The 19,174-nt window shown below is 46.5% G+C and overlaps 1 long non-coding RNA gene across 1 annotated transcript; it reads right to left on the bottom strand.

The window, feature by feature from the left end:
• Positions 1-1,036: 1,036 nt before the first annotated feature.
• On the bottom strand, positions 1,037-10,312 carry LOC128111049 (uncharacterized). The gene is made up of 3 exons (XR_008218450.1): positions 9,067-10,312; positions 8,659-8,816; positions 1,037-1,135 (listed from the first exon to the last, which is right to left on the bottom strand). It is a non-coding gene; the product is annotated as an uncharacterized LOC128111049 (long non-coding RNA).
• Positions 10,313-19,174: the final 8,862 nt, after the last annotated feature.

Raw genomic sequence — 19,174 nt, 5'->3', positions numbered from 1 at the left:
ATCACATAAATGATTAGGATTGATGTCAAGTTGAGAAAACTTCTAAGTTTTTTCTTTTCCTTCAAATGTGAACTTCAACGTAAGGCAGTGAGTGATCTTACGTGCTAAGTTAAAGACACTTCTGAGCCTCTCCTCTGGAGTGACCTCTTAAGAGTTCTTTAGATTTAAATTTCCTGACAACATAGAATATTTCTGGCCAGGCAATAGTGAGAACTAAATTTTTCATGCTCACATTCCGTTTCTGGTGATTGTGCACACTGTATACAACTTAGCTTTTGGTCTTGTGCCTTTCACACCCATTTCTGTTTCATATCACACACACACACACACACACACACACACACACACACACACACACACACACACCAGTATTGGGCATACTTAGATCAAAATGCCAAGCAAGGAAGCACAATGGACCACTTCTCCCTTCCCTGATCCACACACTGGATCTCAGTAGGTTCATGATGAACCGGCTCTGGACCTGTTCAGCATGGTAGGGTTTGCTTGGGGTCCTGTCTCTGTGTTGCAAAGGGGGCCTCTGCCTCTCACACAGCATCTGTGGGAGACCTGGCAAGTAGCTACAGGACCCGCATCTTGGTCCAGTTGGGAACTATGGTTATTTACAGCTATTTCCTGTTCTCTTAAGCTGTGGCTGCCCAAGCTTCAGGATCTGGCAGGCTCACTTTCCTGACCACACTGACACCTGCCGAAGCAACAGGGTACTACACTGCTAGAAGGCTCAGGAAGAGCCGCACACCACCTGACAAAGCACACAGCACACGGAGCAAGCGTGAGGCAGGCTCCTCCCCCAGCTGGTATCGGATGCCAGGAACTGCAGAGTGGCAACCAGTGAGTTCTATTGTCCAAAAGGAAAAGGCACTTCCAATTCACTTGACTTTCTCCGCAAGCAGGCCTCTGGTAGCTTTTTACCAGGCTTGGCATTGTGTCAGGGATCTCAAATTTTTGTACAGGTTTGAGCATCAACAAGAACCTAAAATAGATAATTTAATAAAATAACAAATGATTTACGGCATACCTCCCAGAATGAGAATCTCCTTGAAGGTGGATTCGGGCATCAGTTCAGGGCTCCTGGAAGCTTCCTAGTTGATCCCAAGACACGGGCAGAGGACCCCATCTGTGGGAAGTGCGACTGATGAGCATGTGGCTCAGGATCTACTTGTTTACAGTAGATTCCTGGGTCCCACCCAGACTGACCAAATCAGAAGTTCTGGGAATGAGCTACAGTGTCTGCTTAAAAGAATAATTAACAAGCTCTCAGGTAACTTCCGTGCACAGTGGCCATCGCTGGGGCTCTCAGGTAACTTCCGTGCACAGTGGCCATCGCTGGGGGAGCAGTTTCAGTGCCATCTTGGACCAACAGCTTTGTCCAGTAGAACTCTCAGAAACACACACGCTCTGGCCCTACCTGAGAGCAGTCACCCCTGAAGATCTACGGGGACACAGCAGGCTGACCAGACAAGCCCTCAGGTGAACCCCTTGCTCACTGGGATCTGAAAAAATTTCTACTCTAGAATCATACAGCCCTGGGTTCCAGTGCCAGCTTGGCCTCTGACCAGCTAGGTTATGTAACTCCTTGAGGCTTGAGATTTGTTATTTATTAGTTGGTGGGGGGTGTTATTTGATTCAGTTGGGTATCTGTAATAACCCTGTGTTGGAGTCCTAACTCTCAAGACCCACGGTGTTTCCCTGCAGGGTCACTGTAGATATGACCCTGCTGGAATACAATGGGTCCCTAATTTAGCATGACTAATGTCTTCATAAAAGGGGAATTTGGAGATAGACAAACGCTCAGGGAGAATGCCATTTGAAAACTGGAATTAAATGCTAAACTCTATGAAACCAAGAGAGATCTACTTCCTGAGTGCCTTCAGAGAGAGCAGAGCATTGCCACACCCCCAAATCTTATACTCACTGGCCTCCAGAACTCAGGAAAAAAAACATGTTGTTTAAGCCACCTGGCTTATAGTTCTGTAGTATGGCAGTCTGTTCCACGGCACTGAGAAAGATTCTCTGACATACTGTACGCAAAGCGCCATAGTCCAGTGCTTACTGCTGGAGATTGTCAATGAGTGTTTGATTCTGTTACTTAAGTGATCCTGCACACAGCCTCCACAACCTGAGAAGGAGAGGCAGGCAAGCATGGCTCTCTGCCCTAAGGGTTGAGACAGGGTTGGTGGGACATGCCAGGCCTGCTTGGCCCCAGCTGGAGCCTAAGAAATAGTGGACAGATGGCCATCATTTCTGGTCACCTCTGATCTGGACAGGAACCAAATGGGGGATCCAGAGGCAATGGTGTGTTCAGCTCTGATGAAGCTTGCCTCATCTTGAAAGCTCTCTGTGGAGGACACAGTTGCCTTCCACAACTGTCCCAGCCTATCCTGGTCATAAGTATCTTTGTCCATTACCAAAGCCATCATCTACTTGGGCCCTCCAAATGGCCCGTGTGTGTTTCTCTCTGTGTGTAAGGTTCATTAAAACAGCTGAAATAAATGGAAATAAATGAAATTCCCCCTTTTCAACCCTCACAGCCTCCACTTTGGAACAGGAAACAGATTTTTGTGGGTAAGTAACTTTTTTTTTCTCACTCTGTCCTTCAGGAGGAAAGGTGCTGGGTAGTTCCAAAGCTTCCTCGTGTGCATGCTCATGTGCAGAGAGCCACTTATCCTTTCTACTGTCTCAGCACCAAGCTGCTGCAGAGGAGACCAAAGCCTTCCCAAGGAACAGGCAAGCCAAACCTCAGAGGCCCTTTATTGTTTTAAAGACTGTCCTAGCCAGGCGTGGTAGCTCATGTCTGTGATCCCAACACTCAGAAGGCTGAGACACAAGATTGATGGTAAGTTCGAGTCTAGCCTGGGCTAAATGGTGAGTTCCAGACCAGTCTGGACTGCAGAATGAGACCCTCTCTTAGAGAGAGAGAGAGAGAGAGAGAAAAAAAAAAGACTGATTTACTCTGCTCACCAAGGAGGTGGAGGTCATCTGCAAAACTTGTTCCACCAGACAGCTGCTCAGTGCCAGATGGGATCACTCTAGCAGTCTGGGCTGATGTCCGTAGTTGCCCTGTGTCCTGTGCAATTGCCTGGCAAGCTAGGGGAGTTAACTGCACTCCAATAATACTCCCCTGGCTTCCCAGTGTGCTCCTCAGGCCAGCTGTTAGCTGACCTCAGTAGTTACAGCAGGGGGCCTTCTACTCCAGCAGCAAGCTAGAATCCAGCCCAGCTGCACATTTCACATGCAAACTCCCCGGTTCACCCATGCCTCTAGTAATTTTTTTTTTCTCTCCCAGACATTAAGAAATAAAAAATAAAAATAAAAAGTCCTTAGGGCTGGGGGTTTATAACTCATCAGTTTGCTATTTGAGAGGCCCTGGATTCTGTCTCTAACACCACATACACAAACATGATTGCACACAAGCAAACCGACAAGAAATCTTGACAAGTTTAACTGAATGGTGTTTATCTGAAAAACAAAAACAAAACAAAACAAAACAAAAAAACCCACGTAACAATGATTCCCAGAATCAGGATCCCTCCACCCCAGAACAGGTTCTGTCAATGCTAGCAACATCATCAGACAGCATATCCAAGAGACAGAGTGAAGCATGGAAAAGACTTGATTGGCTCCAACCTAGACAGTCAACCCATCAATTGGTTACAGGTTTACTAGCTTCTTACAGCTCAGTTAACTAGCTACAGTGCCTCTGCAATTAGCTAAAAATCACTTACTATAACTTAGCAAATGGTTTGGATGGGTTTGGCCTGGTGCAGGCATCTAGTTCAAATCTATGGTCTCCTGCAAAACAATACCTAACAAAGGAAAAGGGGGCTGCAGGCTTACAGCAGCAAAGGACCCCACATTGTGACCCTGTGCAATCAGAAATTCCAGGGTTTCAGTCTTCCTTAAACGCATCTCGTACAGCCTTTGATGCGTTTTCCTCTTGAGGTTATGAAAAGTCAAAAAGACAGTGAACTAGTTTGTGAACGGCAGAATCGGATGCACATGAGCAGAGCTGGTAGGGAAAGAAGTAGATTGAATAAGGGCAAAATCAAGCTATCCGCGTTGGGTGGGGAGGCGCTTACGCCCACTTTATCCCTGCAAAGCTCAAGCGGCTCCGAGGCCTTCTGAGCACATTAGCCACAAGAGGGCGCCTGAAACACACGGAACCCGTCAGTTTCAGGACGCTGAGGACTTGGTCCCTGAGACACTCTGAACAGCACAATCTACAATCGTGTTTCAGTTTCTCTGTAAAATAAACATAACAAACGAACAAATGTAATATCCCTGAGTTACATCCCTCGCTTGATACAGCTCACGCCTCCACCCCCAGGTTTCCCCAGCTCCCTTGAACCTACCCTCCCATTCCCTTAGATAAACTGTATTTTCATGTAAAGTTTGCTGTGGGATGTTCTGTATGGCAAATGTGTTGCTGATTAGTCAATAAATAAAACACTGATTGGCCATTGGCTAGGTAGGAAGTGTAGGCGGGACAAGGAGGAGAATAAAGCTGGGAAGTGGAAGGCTGAGTCAGAGCGACAATGCCAGCCGCCATGATGAGAAACAGCATGTGAAGATGCCGGTAAGCCACAAGCCAAGTGGCAAGGTATAGATTAATAGAAATGGATTAATTTAAGCTGTAAGAACAGTTAGCAAGAAGCCTGCCACGGCCATACAGTTTGTAACCAATATAAGTCTCTGTGTTTACTTGGTCGGGTTTGAGCGGCTGTGGGACTGGCAGGTGAGAGAGATTTGTCCTGACTGTGGGCCAGGCAGGAAAACTCTAGCTACAAAAGTTCTTTCTCTTTATGATGCTAGGAATGGTGTGTGTGTGTGTGTGTGTGTGTGTGTGTGTGTGTGTGTGTGTGAAAATCAGCAGTTGTGTATGCACATGTACACAGATGGAGTACACACTATATAATATATAATGTAGGAGAGCTGAATTTAGAAGGCAGCTTTGAGATTCAGCATTGCATTCGGCCCTTCCTGTGCATCTTTTTAAAAAAATCTTTCCATCTACTTATTTATTTACTTATTCATTCATTCATTCATTCATTCATTCATTCATTTCCATTTTATGTTCACTGGTGTTTTGCCTGCATGTATGTCTGTGTGAGGGTGTCAGATCTTGGAGTTATAGACAGTTGTTAGCTGCCATATGGGTGCTGGGTATTGAACCTGGATCCTCTGGAAGAGCAATCAGTGCCCTTAACCACTGGGCCATCTCTCCAGCCCCTCTTCATCTTTTCTTCAGGTGATCCACTCATCCTAGTTTGCCTGGAACTTTCTAGGCTTTTGTCTTAGTTAGGGTTTCTATTACTGTGAAAAGGCACCATGACCATGACAACTCTTATAAAGGAAACATTTGATTGGGGTGGCTCACTTACAGTTTTAGAAGTTTGGTCCATTATCATCATGACAGGGAGCATGGCAGTGTGCTGGCAGACGTGGTGCTGGAGAAGTAGCTGAGATCCTACATCTTGCAGGCAACAGGAAGTCAACTGAGACATTGGGCAGTATCCTGAGCATAGGAAACCTCAAAGCCTGCCCCCACAGTGACACACTTCCTCCAACAAGGCCACACCCACTCCAGCAAAGGCAAACTCCTAATAGCACCACTCCCTATGGATTATAGAGGCCAATTACATTCAAAGTACCAGTTTTATCTTGGAAATTTCCTGTGCCCCGGGAAATCTCTCTGCCTAAGCAAACTGGGATAGTTGGTCAACTAATAGATTAATTCCATTCTATAGATGACAAAACTATGAAATAATAAAAACTCAGCTAAACCTACAAACCTAGGACCTGGCTGTGGTTCCCCCAACCCTCAAATCAGAGCTTCCCATCATGTCATACTGGCTGCTCACAGGCAAGGGCCATGTTTTATTAAACCTTGTGTCTTCTTGCCTTTCATGATTCCCAGTGGATGGACTACTGAATGAACAAGGTCATCAATAAATATGAATGAACCCACCAGCCTATGCCCTGGATGCCTGACTAAGGTTCTGCATGTAGAATGTATTGGGCCCAGAGAGGATAAATGACTTGATTTGTACCCAAGGTCGCACTTCTGAGAAGATGGTTTAGCAAGGATCAGAAGTGAAGTTTTCTGACTTACGAGGCAGCTGTCTTTCAGCTGGAGTACTGATGATGGAGTGAGATGATCAGAGCAGCGGAGGGAAGAGTTAGGAGCTGCAAGCTTGTGATGTCAGCACTCAGGCGGCTGAAGAAGGATCTCTACAAGTTCCAGGCTAGCCTGGGCTACATAGTGAGTTCCCGCCAAACCTGGGCTGCAGAGTGAGATCTTGTCTCACAAAGGACAAAACAAACAATATGAGACAAAACCAAGAACAAAGCAAATAAAAGAAGATGGGTTATCTTTAGTTTCTAGCTGAAGTTACTGAGACCCTCTGAATCTTCAGGATTTCTCTCACTTAAAAAAAAAATCTCTACAGGCCAGTGAGGTGGCTCATCAGGTGAGGCGCTTGCTGCTAAAGACTGACAATCTGAGTTCAGTCCCTGGAACCCAAATGGTGGAAGGAGAGAGAACCACTCTTGAAAGTTGTCCTCTGACTCCCACATCCTCACCCCCAACATGCACCCAAAATGAATGAATGAATGAATGAATAAATAAATGTAATAGAAATCTCTGAGACCAGTAACTCATTTTTTTTTTTAAGAAAAGAGAAATAGCATGTCAAAAAGGAATGTGCTCCACATTGAAAGGGCTTTGTGTACAATTAAGAAATGCAGAAAGTTTAATTTAGTTAATTTAATTAATTTTTGAGATTGGGTCTCAGTCTGTTACACAGTCAGGTCTGGGACTGTGTAGCACAGGCTGACCTGAACAAGCAGCAATCCCCCTGCCTCAGCATGCCCCCACCCCCAAGTTCCAGGATGACAGGTATAAGCCACCACACCTGGCTACAAAGTCCACCACCTCTGTCACTTGGAAGGATGCCTTGTTTCCTGTCTGTCCATCTCACCTTGGCTGGTCACATAACAGCAAACCTTGGATCCAAACAAATCTGGCATCTCCAAAATAGAAGAACTCTTTGAAGACAAAATGTTCAGATACTGCTGGCCAGAGAAGGGACAGAGCCCCACTCATTATCTGCTGCTCTCAAATGCCTGTTTATCCCCATTTTTGTGGATGTCTCTTGGCTTCCAGGCCCTATTTTTGCTTTGTCCTAGGTCCTTAGTGACCTTTAGGCACAATGGAAAATGCAGGTTTTTCTAGATGGAGGCTGGGTAGCATTGGGACCTGAGGCCTTGTTGAAAAGTGTGGCCATAGCAGAGCATGGTGGTCTGTTGTTGAATATTACTTTAAGATGTGTTACATTTTTTTTATCCTGTGGAACATTTGTTTAATGATGCAAAGACGTGTTGCATTCTTTTATGTTACATTTGTTCAACTCTGTGAAGTTGTGTTTGTTCAACTATGAAGTAGTGCCTGTCTAAAACACCTGAGCTGAATGGTCAATGGTGAGGCAGGAGAAAGGATAGGCAGGGCTGACAGGCAGAGAGAATAAATAGAAAGAGAAATCATGGAGGAGAGGGAGAAAGAGCAAGAGAACAAGGAGAGGAGGATGCCAGGGGCCAGCCACACAGTCACACAGTCAGCCACAGAGTAAGAGTGAAAGTAAGATACACAGAACTAAGAAAAGGAAAAAGCCCAAAGGCAAAAGGTAGAGATAATTTAAGAAAAACTGGCAAGAAACAAGCCAAGCTAAGGCCAGGCATTTATAATTAAGAATAAGCCTCCATGTGTGATTTATTTGGGAGCTGGGTGGAGGACCCCCCAAAGAGCAAAGAGTAAAAGCAACCAACAGCAGTAGTCCACGCCTTTAATCCCAGCATTGGGAGGCAGAGGCAGGGGATCTCGGAGTCTAAGGCCATCCTGGTCTACAAAATGAATTCCTGGACAGCCAGTGATACACAGAGAAACCCTGTCTGAGAGAGAGGGAGAGAGAGAGAGAGAGAGAGAGAGAGAGAGAGAGAGAGAGAGAGAGAGAGAGAGAGAGAGGTGGCCACAAACCCCACCTACACCAAAGAACAAATGACCTGGAGGAGCAAGCACTGGGCTGGTTTGGGTGCCTGAAGGATGGAAGCTGAGGCTCTCTCCCTTCTCGCCCTGCTGTCAAGTCACTTTGTGGGGAGAGGAGGGAGGGGGAAAGGCCTCCATCGGGTGTAAACTTTGTGCTTCTGGCTTGGCTGCTCTGGCAGGGTGGAGCAGGACAGATTCTTAGCACCCTAGCCCATGAGAGTATACTCTGAGCACAGCTTTCTGAGCCTCATCTGGTCTCCTCTAAGTGGGGACTCTATTCCCAAGCCTTACAGGGCTAATGGTACCCTTGGACTTCAGGTGTGGCTGTGGGAACCCACCAGGAAAGTGACTCCATTCACCTTCACAATGGTGTTCAGGAATGTGCTGTGATCGCCACTAGTTCTGGGGACAGATAAACACCAGGATGCTGGGAAGAGTCTGAAAGGGCTCCCTTGGCACCCCAACAGCTCCACAGGCTCTTTGCCTCAGGTGAGCATGTCATTGGTTATCTTTATGCTGGCTCACAGTGTCACATTGGGCAGAAAACTGTCCTCTACCATGACCCTTCCAATAGTCACACAGACTCCTACCATATGTACCTGGGCACATGGAGACAGGTTTGGAGTCTGGAGGAAGCTGGCCATATCAGATGTCTTCACTTGGCTGGAAATGAGCTGCCTGGCTGTCAGGAGGGGTCCACTCTGGTCAGGAGACAGAACAGGCCAAATGTCCATGACAGGCATCCAGGGACTGAGAACTGGGGGCATGAAGAAGAGTCATTTCAATGAAGAGCCACAGAATGCAGACAGGGAAGGCCACCCCTGTGACACTACACTCAGTGCCCACAGAGATAGGACACTGTGTAGCTCACGGGTGGAGTTTCTCAGCCGGGAGGGACTACATGTGTCTCAGTAGGGTGTAGCTAGAGTCAGGGAGCAGCCAGAGGCGAGGTTTTGGCAGGATGCAGGCAGATGGAGCTCCAGGGAGCCCAGCAGGTGTTTTCATACCTTCAGAGGGTGAGTGGTGCGATGGGAGATGCCGAAGCTGGACCCGACCTATCCTCTGTGCTCACAACTTCTAGGCGACCTTTTCCAGCTGGGCTACTTACCCGCTAGACATCAGTATGTAACAAAGAAGAAAAGAAGTGTGTTACATTCTAAAAACAGAGAGTAACCCCCTAGGGCCACATCCCAGTAAAACTGCAAAGCCATTGCCTCACCAAGCTGGCACAGGCTTCTTAGAACAGTGCTCCTTTGTGTCCTTTGATTTAACCAGGCCCTTTCGAACACTCTTACTTAAATTGTGTGCAGGACCACCATATGTCCACCAGGTGTCGCAAATGTCTTAGTTACTATTGGAGCAAAGAGCATGTTACCTGCAAATGAGTATCCTGTGCCATCGTGAAGTGAATACATTGTAGATTACAACTTTCTCAAACTGGGCCTTTAATCCCAGACTTTGGGAGGTGGTGGGAGGAAGATCAGGGACTCAAACTTATCTTCAACTACAGAGTGAGTTTGAGGATAACTTGGGCTACGAGGCACACATCTGTAATCTCAGTGGTTGGAAGGCAGAACTGGAAGGATCTTGTTTGGGCCTGGTCTACACAGCAAGTTCCAGGACAGGCAGGGCACACAGAGAAACCCTGTTTCTAAAAAACAAAAACAAACAAACAAAGAAAAAGCCTATGCGATCAACAAGAGGAAAGCCATGCCTACTGACGGAAACCCAGGCCACTCTCTGGGGCTAGTGACGTCGTGGATCTTGGAGGAGAACCTACAGCCACCACCTGACTAAACCAGCCTCATCCCTAACTGCACTCTGTTTGCTCTGTGTCCACAGAGAAGTGCAGTTCTCGCCCCTCATCAAGAAAACCTCTCTTTGCAACAGATGAAGACCACTACAGAAACCCACAACCGATCAAAATAGAGAGCTGTGGGTCCAGTCTCAGCGGCTACATCTACAAAACAACTCTTATACGTGAGGCTCGGGAAACATGGCAGAAAAGAGAGCAGAAAGATTGTAGGAGCCAAAGGATTAGAGAGTCGCTGTGAGACTGTCTTCTAGGAGTGACAGACGCTCCACCCATAAAGTCTCACCAGCATCAACAGCATCACCAGCATCACCAGCATCACTGCCTGCTTAAACATGGGCCAGGGACTCAGTCCTCACAAAGAACTACAGACCACTGAGGAATGCCAAGAGCAGAAGTAGTATTCCCAAGAAAAAGCACACCTATTGATTATTTCACACCAAATGGTCAGCCCTGAAAACACACACACACACACACACACACACACACACACACACACACACACACAAGCACAGACACTAACAATTAATGAAAAAAAAAGGCCATTGATTTTAAGGAGAACAAAGAGGGGTATATGGGAGTGTTTGGAGGGAGGAAAGGGAAGAAGGGAATTATATAATTGTATTATACTCTCAAAATTAAAAGAATTACCAAAAAAAAAAAAAAAAACCCACAGAAAACCTCACAAGGCTGCGTGTAGCTGATGCTGCTGGGATCTCTGGGTAGCCTGAGGATGATGAGTTTCTGATCATCTTGCCTTTGTTCCCCAAGACCTGAGATTACAGGCCCATGCCAACATGCCCATTTTAAGTGGTGGGCTTGGGCATGCTAGGAAAGCCCTCTACCACCTGAGCCACACCCCTAGCCTTCCCAGGACAGTCATAGGAGTTAACACATTAAAAAAAAAATTGTCTTAGTACTTCCTTTCTGTTGGGGAGAAAGTTGGTCTAGCTGTGGGATGAAGAATTGGAATTGAGGGTCTATAGCTAGATGTCCTTGTCCTCTGTGTCATATGTGACTGTCGTAATCCTCCTGTCTCCTGTGTAATTCGACAGGCAGAGGCATCATGTCTTCTGCTTTCCAGAAGTTTCTTGTGCTCTCCTTCCTGTCCGTGTCCGTTTCCAAATGTCTATGCTAGAAGAACATCCGTTATATTAGGGCCCATCCCGAGCCGTCTTAATTTGATTACGTATGTAAAGACTATCTTTAAAAGAGTTCTTCTTCCTAGATTGAGGCTTGGACTCCACATCTTAATTCAGGGGTGACACACTTCAAGCCACAACAAAGGCCTTTCCTGGCCACCCCATTGGAAATGTCACCCATCCTTCCTGGCTCTGTGACTCTCTTCCCTGCCCTAGCTTTGTTTACCATAATAGCCTCCCTACTATTTAATGCTCAAGTACATGCTTTGTGTGTTTGTGGTCTTTGTTTTCAATAGGATTGTACCTCTGTGAAAGAGGGGGTCTCTGTTTTGCTTGGGGTTGATTTCCTTTCACCTATAATGGTACCTGGTCCATAATAGATGCCCAACAAACACGCATAAGATGATCACACTGCAGTCCAGGGCAGGTTAATGGCAGGTTTCTAACATTATAAGGTTAAATAGAAGAGGGTATAGAGAGCTACTAGTTGGTTCTTGGAAGGAAAACAGTGTAATCAGGTCCAGGGGGATCTATTCCTTCCTTAGCCTCTTGCTTTTCTGTTCAGGGCTCAATGTCTATGTTCAACTTGTTAGTGCTCATTGAGTGATTTCTAAATATGACCAGAGACTTCACCAGCCATGGGGCCTAGCAAACAGAGCAGTCTGTGCTTCTCAGGCTTTCACGAGACGTGGAGACACTGCCAGTTACCACCTAGAAGAAGTCTGAGGCTTGTCGGGAGAGCTGCTGTTCAGGAGTTCACGGCCTGTGGTGCCTGGAGAGGGGCACGGAGGAAAGGGCTGGAGTGGTCATGGGGCACTTCACCAAGACTTTGCCAAGTCTTGAAGGAAGTTATGGGACTGGATCAGAATAGGTGAGCACACACACTGTCATTAGTATTATTGCAGCGGGGCAGACATCTTTGTTTGAACAAACTAGCCATCTAGACAGCCCCTTCTTGGAGTGTGGGAATTTCAAAGGCACTTGCTCATATTTATTCTATGTTAGTCTATATATAGTAAGGGCCAACATGTGCATTGCCCATTTTGTTCTTATAGCTGCCCATGGCAGAGGTGTTACTATTATTTTGCTCTTCAAGAATAGTAATAGGGAGCATGGGTAGCAGGCTTGGTTGGTTAAGTGCATGTTGGGTAAACATGTAGGTCTGAGTTTGATCCCCAGCACTCACATGAAAAGCCAGGAAAGGTGGTGTGCCCTTGTAATCTGGCACTGGTAGAAACAGGAAGATGCCTGGAGTTTTCTGGAAGGCCAGCCCCTCTTAATTGGTGAGTCCCAGGTCCAAGTGGCAGATTCTGGCTCAAAAAATGAAGTGAGGCTGGAGAGATATCTCAGTTAGCGAAGTGCCCGCCACACAAGCTGAGGACCTGAATTCAGATCCCCAGAACACACAGAAACAAACAAAACCCCAGCCAGGTTTAATTGTGTTGCATGGAGTGGACAGGGATAGCAGATCCAGGGAGGGCATTGGCTTGTTAGTCTAGATAACCCTAAGTACTGGGTTCCGTGAGAGACCCTGTCTCAAAGATAAAGTTTCAAGAGATCCAGGAAGACATCCAACATCAGGCTTTACTTTCACATAAACACACATACAAACTCTCTCTCTCTCTCTCTCTCTCTCTCTCTCTCTCTCTCTCTCTCTCTCTCTCTCTCTCACACACACACACACACACACACACACACACACACACACACACACACACACAGACAAGAAAAGTCCTGGACTTTGTACCAATGATGGTGTGACATGGGGGCCATGTTCGGCCGTACCCTACAAGGACAGTGAGTGTGTCAGGGTGTGCACTCTGTGCAAGGCACTGCACATAGCAACTCATTTTCTTCCTCACATAGCCTTGTGAAGTAAGGAACATTTTCACCTCCTTTTAGAAGACACAAAAGCAGACCAGAGCCAGCTGAAAAGGGCCAGCATCTCTGCTGCTTACATAACAGAAGGCTGATTCTCCTAGGGAGGGGTGGGGTGTCCCTTAGGAACTCAGATAAGGGACAGGGTCTATGTGTCAGGTGCATCATCCAGGAGGGTGGACCAAGCCCAGTCAGAAGGTAGGGGAGGAGTTCCCAAGCAGTTGCCAACAACCTCGCTTGAGAAAGAAACACACTGTGTCTAAGAGTGCTCTGACCCTTGACACAGCAAGAGCAGAGGGAAACAGTCAGTACAACAGGTGTTTCCACCCCACGGCAGCAGGAACAAGCTAATCCTTAAGATGTGCAGACTGCTTATGTCCTAGGTCTTTTTCTATATGCACTTCCCTGTCTCTGTTCCCCATGGTGATCTGTTAAGCAGACCTTCTATTCTTAGTAGACATGGTTTAATGATTGTATAGTATCTTTCCATGCAGTTGCCTCCAACAGAAACTGCACTGGGAACACGGCATCCTTAGTGTCTCTCTGCAGACTTGGTCTTCTGCACTGGGAACACGGCATCCTTAGTGTCTCTCTGCTGACTTGGTCTTCTGCACTGGGAACACGGCATCCTTAGTGTCTCTCTGCAGACTTGGTCTTGTTTCCTGGACTGCCCCACTCTCTGCTGTATCGTACCAGGTGATGAGGAAGTAGGACCTGGTGTGCTGGTGTGGTGGTTCCTCAGGCTCTTTGTGTATTTACTGCAGATTACATCCCTGTCAGGGACGCTGAATCAGCACTGGGCACAGGGCAGGAAGGGGTGAGGCCTTCCTTTCCAGCCTCCTCCCAAAGCCTTTTCCCTTTTCCCTTCCAGCTCCTTCTAAGGCCAGGCACAGGCCAACTGAATACAAAGGAATAAAGTTATTCCTTACAGTGGCCAAGTCACAAAAACAAAACCCCAAAAACCAACCCAGAAAAGCATGCACAGGTCTGCCCTAGCTTAACAGCCACCAGCAATGAGGACTCTTAATGACTCCCAGTGCAGACCTCCTCTATTGCCTGAGCTGTGCTCAAAACTATCCCCACTGGTTGGTCTCAGGACACACAAACATGTGTGCACACATGCACAGAGAGAGAGAGAGAGAGAGAGAGAGAGAGAGAGAGAGAGAGAGAGAGAGACAGACAGACAGACAGACAGACAGAGACACAGAGAGACACAGAGAGACAGAGACAGAGAGACAGAGAGACAGAGAGGAGGGAGGTTGTTCTACATTCATCCTTAGCAATGTGGCTTCAAGATTAAATATCTTGAGTAGGGTATGGTAGTACATACCTGTAAATCAAACACACACACACACACACACACACACAATTTAATACCTTTGAATAGCAGGTAAATTCAAATATATTCAATTATTCAACGAATATTTGGTGCATGTTGTTTTCCATAGGTATGCTGGCTAGTTTTATGTCAATTTGACATAAGCTAGAGTCATTTTGGAAAAGGGAACCTCAATTGAGAAAATGCCCCCTCCCCCTAAACTGACCTTTGGGCAAGGCTGTGGTACATTTTCTTCATTGATGTTTGATGTGGGAGAGCACGGTCACTGTGGATAGTGCCACCCATGGGCTGGTGGTCCTGGGTGCTGTAAGAGCAGGAGGGGTAAGTAACGAGGAACAAGCCAGTAAGAGGCATCCCTCCATGGCCTCTGCAACAGTTCCTATTTCCAGGTTCCTGCCTTGAGTTCCCTGCATGATAATGGAAACAAACCCTTTCCTACCCAAGTTGCTTTTGCTCATGGTGTTTTGTCACAGCAATAGAAACCCTAAGACAATCAGCATTTAAAATAATAAGAGTCATGCCACATTATCTCCACATGTAGGAGCACCGAGTCTTTGGTCTCCCGGGGTGTCTGTCCATCCGATCTTGGATAGGAATAGAGGACAGAAGAGAATCTGCAGCTGAGACTTAGTTTTGCAGTCTACAAAGTGCTACTGAAAGAAGTGGGTCTCGAGAGAAACATGATGAGATTCATGTTTTAGTAAGGACTATTTTGGGGTGTATGAGGGCAGTTTGGACATTATAGTGGGGAAATGTAGTTGAGAAGAATCAGGAAGAGAGTTACCAAGAAGACTTTTATGTGAGGATTGAACTCAGCATGGCCAGTGGTGATGACAAAGGGTCTCTGGTAGAGACCAGGTTGAGCAAACCACAAAACCAAACGTGAGATCCTAGTCCCAGCGATCTCGCTGAAGAATAGTCTTCAGGGCAGTTAGCTAAGTATTGCATCCCATTCTTTGAGGCCTTTGGTATCCCCAATAAGCAGTCTGTCTAAAGTTACTTGGGACAAGGGAGATTCTTGCAGGTTAAGGCTTGCAAGGATCCTGCAGCGAGGCATCCCTGTTACCAAGGGCAGCCTGAGTTTATCTTCCCAAACAGCAAACAAGAGGTGTCAGAGGTGAGGAATCAAGATCATTTCTGCAAACTGGGCTTAGGAGGATTGTGGCACTCCTCACCACCTCAGGTTTAAGAGCTCTGAGACACCTGGGAGTCACTGTTGTGTAGAGCTTAGCAACAACTTTGCCACAGCACCAGCCTGTCCTTCGGGGTGACTGTGGTTGACTTCAGTCCTTCTGCATTGTTGGCATGTGTCATACGTTTGTGCTTCACTAGGACTCTGAACAAAGTGATGTCTCCAGGGATTTTCTCCAAAGGTTCTGAAAAGAAGTTAGACTCCAGCCATGTTGACACCTTGGATCCCGCACCTTGGATGAGCAGAAGGGCCTGGTGGATCGGAACGTCTCATGGACATGATGGCAGGCTGGCCTCCGAATCTGGGACTGCCTCACAGAATCTTTCAGGAGAAGAAAAGCCATCCAGGAGTGCCTGCCATGTCTAGTACCTACTTCACACTGGGAACTCCCAAGATGCTGGGAAACCCCACAGCAGTACCTATTCTCTTCCCAGGAAGAATTCCCAGGCCCATCAACCTCTTCCATTTGGTGAGGCAGTAGCAGGAAATAAATGGTGACAAGGTGTGTTTATGCAAGAGAAAGTTTGAAAAGTTCCCCTCCCGGGGGTGGGGGTGGGTGGGCAGTGGTAGCTATTTTAGCCCTGTTGTGAAGGTACAGTGTGACAGAAACTAGAAATTTCCACTGCAGATGGGTGAGTGCAATGGGCTCAGGAAGTGGCTGCAGAGCTTACTCTGAGGCTGCTGTGAAGAAAGTGCAGTGACCCCGTGCTCACAAAGCTAAACTCAGAGAACCCTCCTGACTCTTGGAAGACCCGGGCCCTAGAAGAGGGATGGCTAATTAGGAACCATAGCAGGGGTAAAACATAGTAGCCCTGTTCCTTGTAAGCAAACACAAGTCACCATTAGAAAGACAAAACCAAGAACTAAGCTCTGAGTCTGGTAGGGGTCTAAGCATGTTTCCCAGAGGCCCTGCGTTACAGGCCTTGGCTCTGACTCTGCACCATTTGTAGGCAGAGTTTTTTGTCTCACCTGCTAACTCCCAAATAACCACACAGAAACTTATTAATTATACTTGGCTGATAGCTTAGGCTTGTTACTAACTAGCTCTTTCAACTTAAATTAACCCATATTTCTACCTATGTCCTACCACATGGCGGTACTTTTTTTCAGCATGGCATGTTCATCTCCTGCTTCCTCTGTGTCAGGCTGGGGACTCCACCCTCCTTCTTCCCAGCGTTCTCTCAGTCTGGCTCTCCTGCCTAACCTCTTCCTGTCTAGCTATTAGCCAGTCAGCTCTTTATTAACAATGAGAGCAACACATCTTCAGAGTACAAAAGGATTATTCCACAGTGACCATCTGTCATGGCAGATGTGCTTTTCTTGTTTGTAGAAGGACAACTGCTTGTTCTGTTTAGGTAAGAGAAATTCTGGCAGCCTCCAGTAACAGGGATGCCTCACTGCAGGATCCTTAGCAAACCTAAAACTGTAGGAATCTCAATTGTTTCAAGTATCTTCTGAAGGGAAGTAGAGACTGCTTATTGGGGGCCCTAGAGACCTCCAAGAATGGACCCCAGTGCTGAGACTGCTGCCCTGAAATCCATTCTGCAGCTAGGTCCCTGGGGCCAGGATCACAAATTCATTTTGAGGTTTGTTGACTTGAAAGAGCACAGGGTTCTGTCTCATGTGAACCTAGTTCTTCTAGTTCCTCCTTCTAACTGGAACCAGAGGAAATCAGGTAGGAACATTGCCAACTGGCACTGCCCTCTCATCTACTTCCTCTCAAATCTGGAGCTCAGGGCTGCCCACTCTTATCTCCAGGATAGTTCCTGATTTCGGGAGGACCCTATGTGGAAGTCTCCAAGGATGAGGTAACAATGGGACCAGGTTAAGACAGTAAAGTGCAGGGAACACCTGCCTCTGCTCCAAGTTGCTATCAAAGAACACTGTCCCTTGTACGTTCCCTCCATTTCCCCTTGTACAGATGGGCAAATTCCTGGTGACTTTTAATTAGGCTTTAATCTAAGGAAATGGTCTTCAGATCATTTTTACCTTTTCTCACATAAAGACAAGTACATTACACAGATATAGTATGTCATCCATCAGCTACTGCAAAGCTGATAATTACTTGTCAATGGTCTAAGGTAGAGGTTCTCAATCTGTGGTTCATGACCATTTTGAGGTTGAATGACCCTTTCATAGGGGTCACCTAAGACTATCAGAAAAGATATTTACACAATAATTCATAACAGTAGCAAAATTATAGTTATGAAGTAGCAGTGAAAATAATTGTATGGTTTGGGGGGGGTCACCACAACATGAGGAACTCTATTAAAGGGTCGCAGGATTAGGAAGATTGAGAACCACTGCTCTAAGACAAAGTGAAGTACATTGAGAAGGGTTGGGGGAGACTGTACTAATCAGTTAGGCTAAATTCTGCTGAGAAACAACTGCCAAGTCTCAGTGGCATCCAACGGCAATGCTGTGTATTGTTCTCAAGGTGTTCTTAAGTTGCAGCTTTGTTACATTTTTTGCCTTAGCTCCAAGACCCAGATTGGACATTTTCACCTTCAGCAGTGCAGAGCTCCTAGTGGAACAGACGTGGAAAGCACAGATTTCCTCCAACACTTAAACAAATCACACGGGTCACTCCTCCTTTTCACTAGACAGAACAAGACACCTGACCATTCCAGAGTTCAAAGTTCAATGTGGTGACTTTTTTTTTTGGTTTTTTGAGACATGGTTTCTCTGTGTAGCTTTGTGCCTTTCCTGGAACTCGCTTTGGAGACCAGGCTGGCCTCAGACTCACAGAAATCCGCCTGCCTCTGCCTCCTGAGTGCTGGGATTAAAGGCGTGCGCCACCAATGCCCGGCTAATGTGGTGATATTTTATTTGTGCTGAAATGCGGAGATATTTTATTTGTGCTTTAATAAATAAAGCTTGCATGGAGATCAGAGGAAAAAGGCCAGCCATTATAAGTAAACAAAGAAGTCAGACAGTGGTAGCACATGCAGGTAGGATCTGTGTGTGTTCAAGGCCACACTGGAAACAGCCAGGCATGGTGGCACATACCTTTTTTTTTTTTTTTTGGTTTTTCGAGACAGGGTTTCTCACACCTTTAATCCCAGCACTTGAGATCTCATGTCTTGCTTGGGAAAGACACACACCTTTAATCCCAGGAAGTGATGGCAGGAAGCAGAAAGGTATATAAGGCATGAGGACCAGGAACTAGATGCTTTTAAGCTTTTAGGCTTTTAGCAGCAGTTCAGCTGAGATCAATTTGGATGAGAACTCAGAAACTTTCAGTCTGAGGATTTGTGGAAACAGAATTGGCTGAGAAGTTGGCAAAGTGAGGTTGGCTATGGCTTGTTCTGTTTCTCTGATCTTTCAGAATTCACCCCAATACCTGGCTCCCGTGTATTTCATTTATAAAACCATTCAGCAATTTGTGTTACAGTTCAACATCGTGAGGTATATAATATTCCCATGGGGAGGGGATGCCACATGCCACAGGCCATTTTTAAATTTGACAATTGGGACATTGAGTGTATCAGAGAGCGATGCAGAAGGCCTGGAACACTGACACAGTGCTGGCAGATACCTGTCCCACTTTTCCTGATCATCACCAGAGCCCTCCACAGCTCCACCCACTCAGCTCCTCCGTCCTGGCATAGGAATCACTAGGCCTGGTACTCCTCTTTATTCCCAGGTCTACTCAAGTAGAGTGGGGTGATGGAAGCATGTGTGGCATTCTCCAAGGCTCAGATCAAGCTATGATTTCCAATAGGTGGTGTTTAGTCTCTGCAGTGTTCAG

Source organism: Peromyscus californicus, unplaced genomic scaffold (genome assembly GCF_007827085.1).
Source record: "Peromyscus californicus insignis strain IS unplaced genomic scaffold, ASM782708v3 Scaffold_15__1_contigs__length_86483966, whole genome shotgun sequence".
In the NCBI taxonomy this organism is placed as follows: Eukaryota; Metazoa; Chordata; class Mammalia; order Rodentia; family Cricetidae; genus Peromyscus; species Peromyscus californicus.
This window is presented reverse-complemented; position numbering and strand designations above follow the sequence as displayed.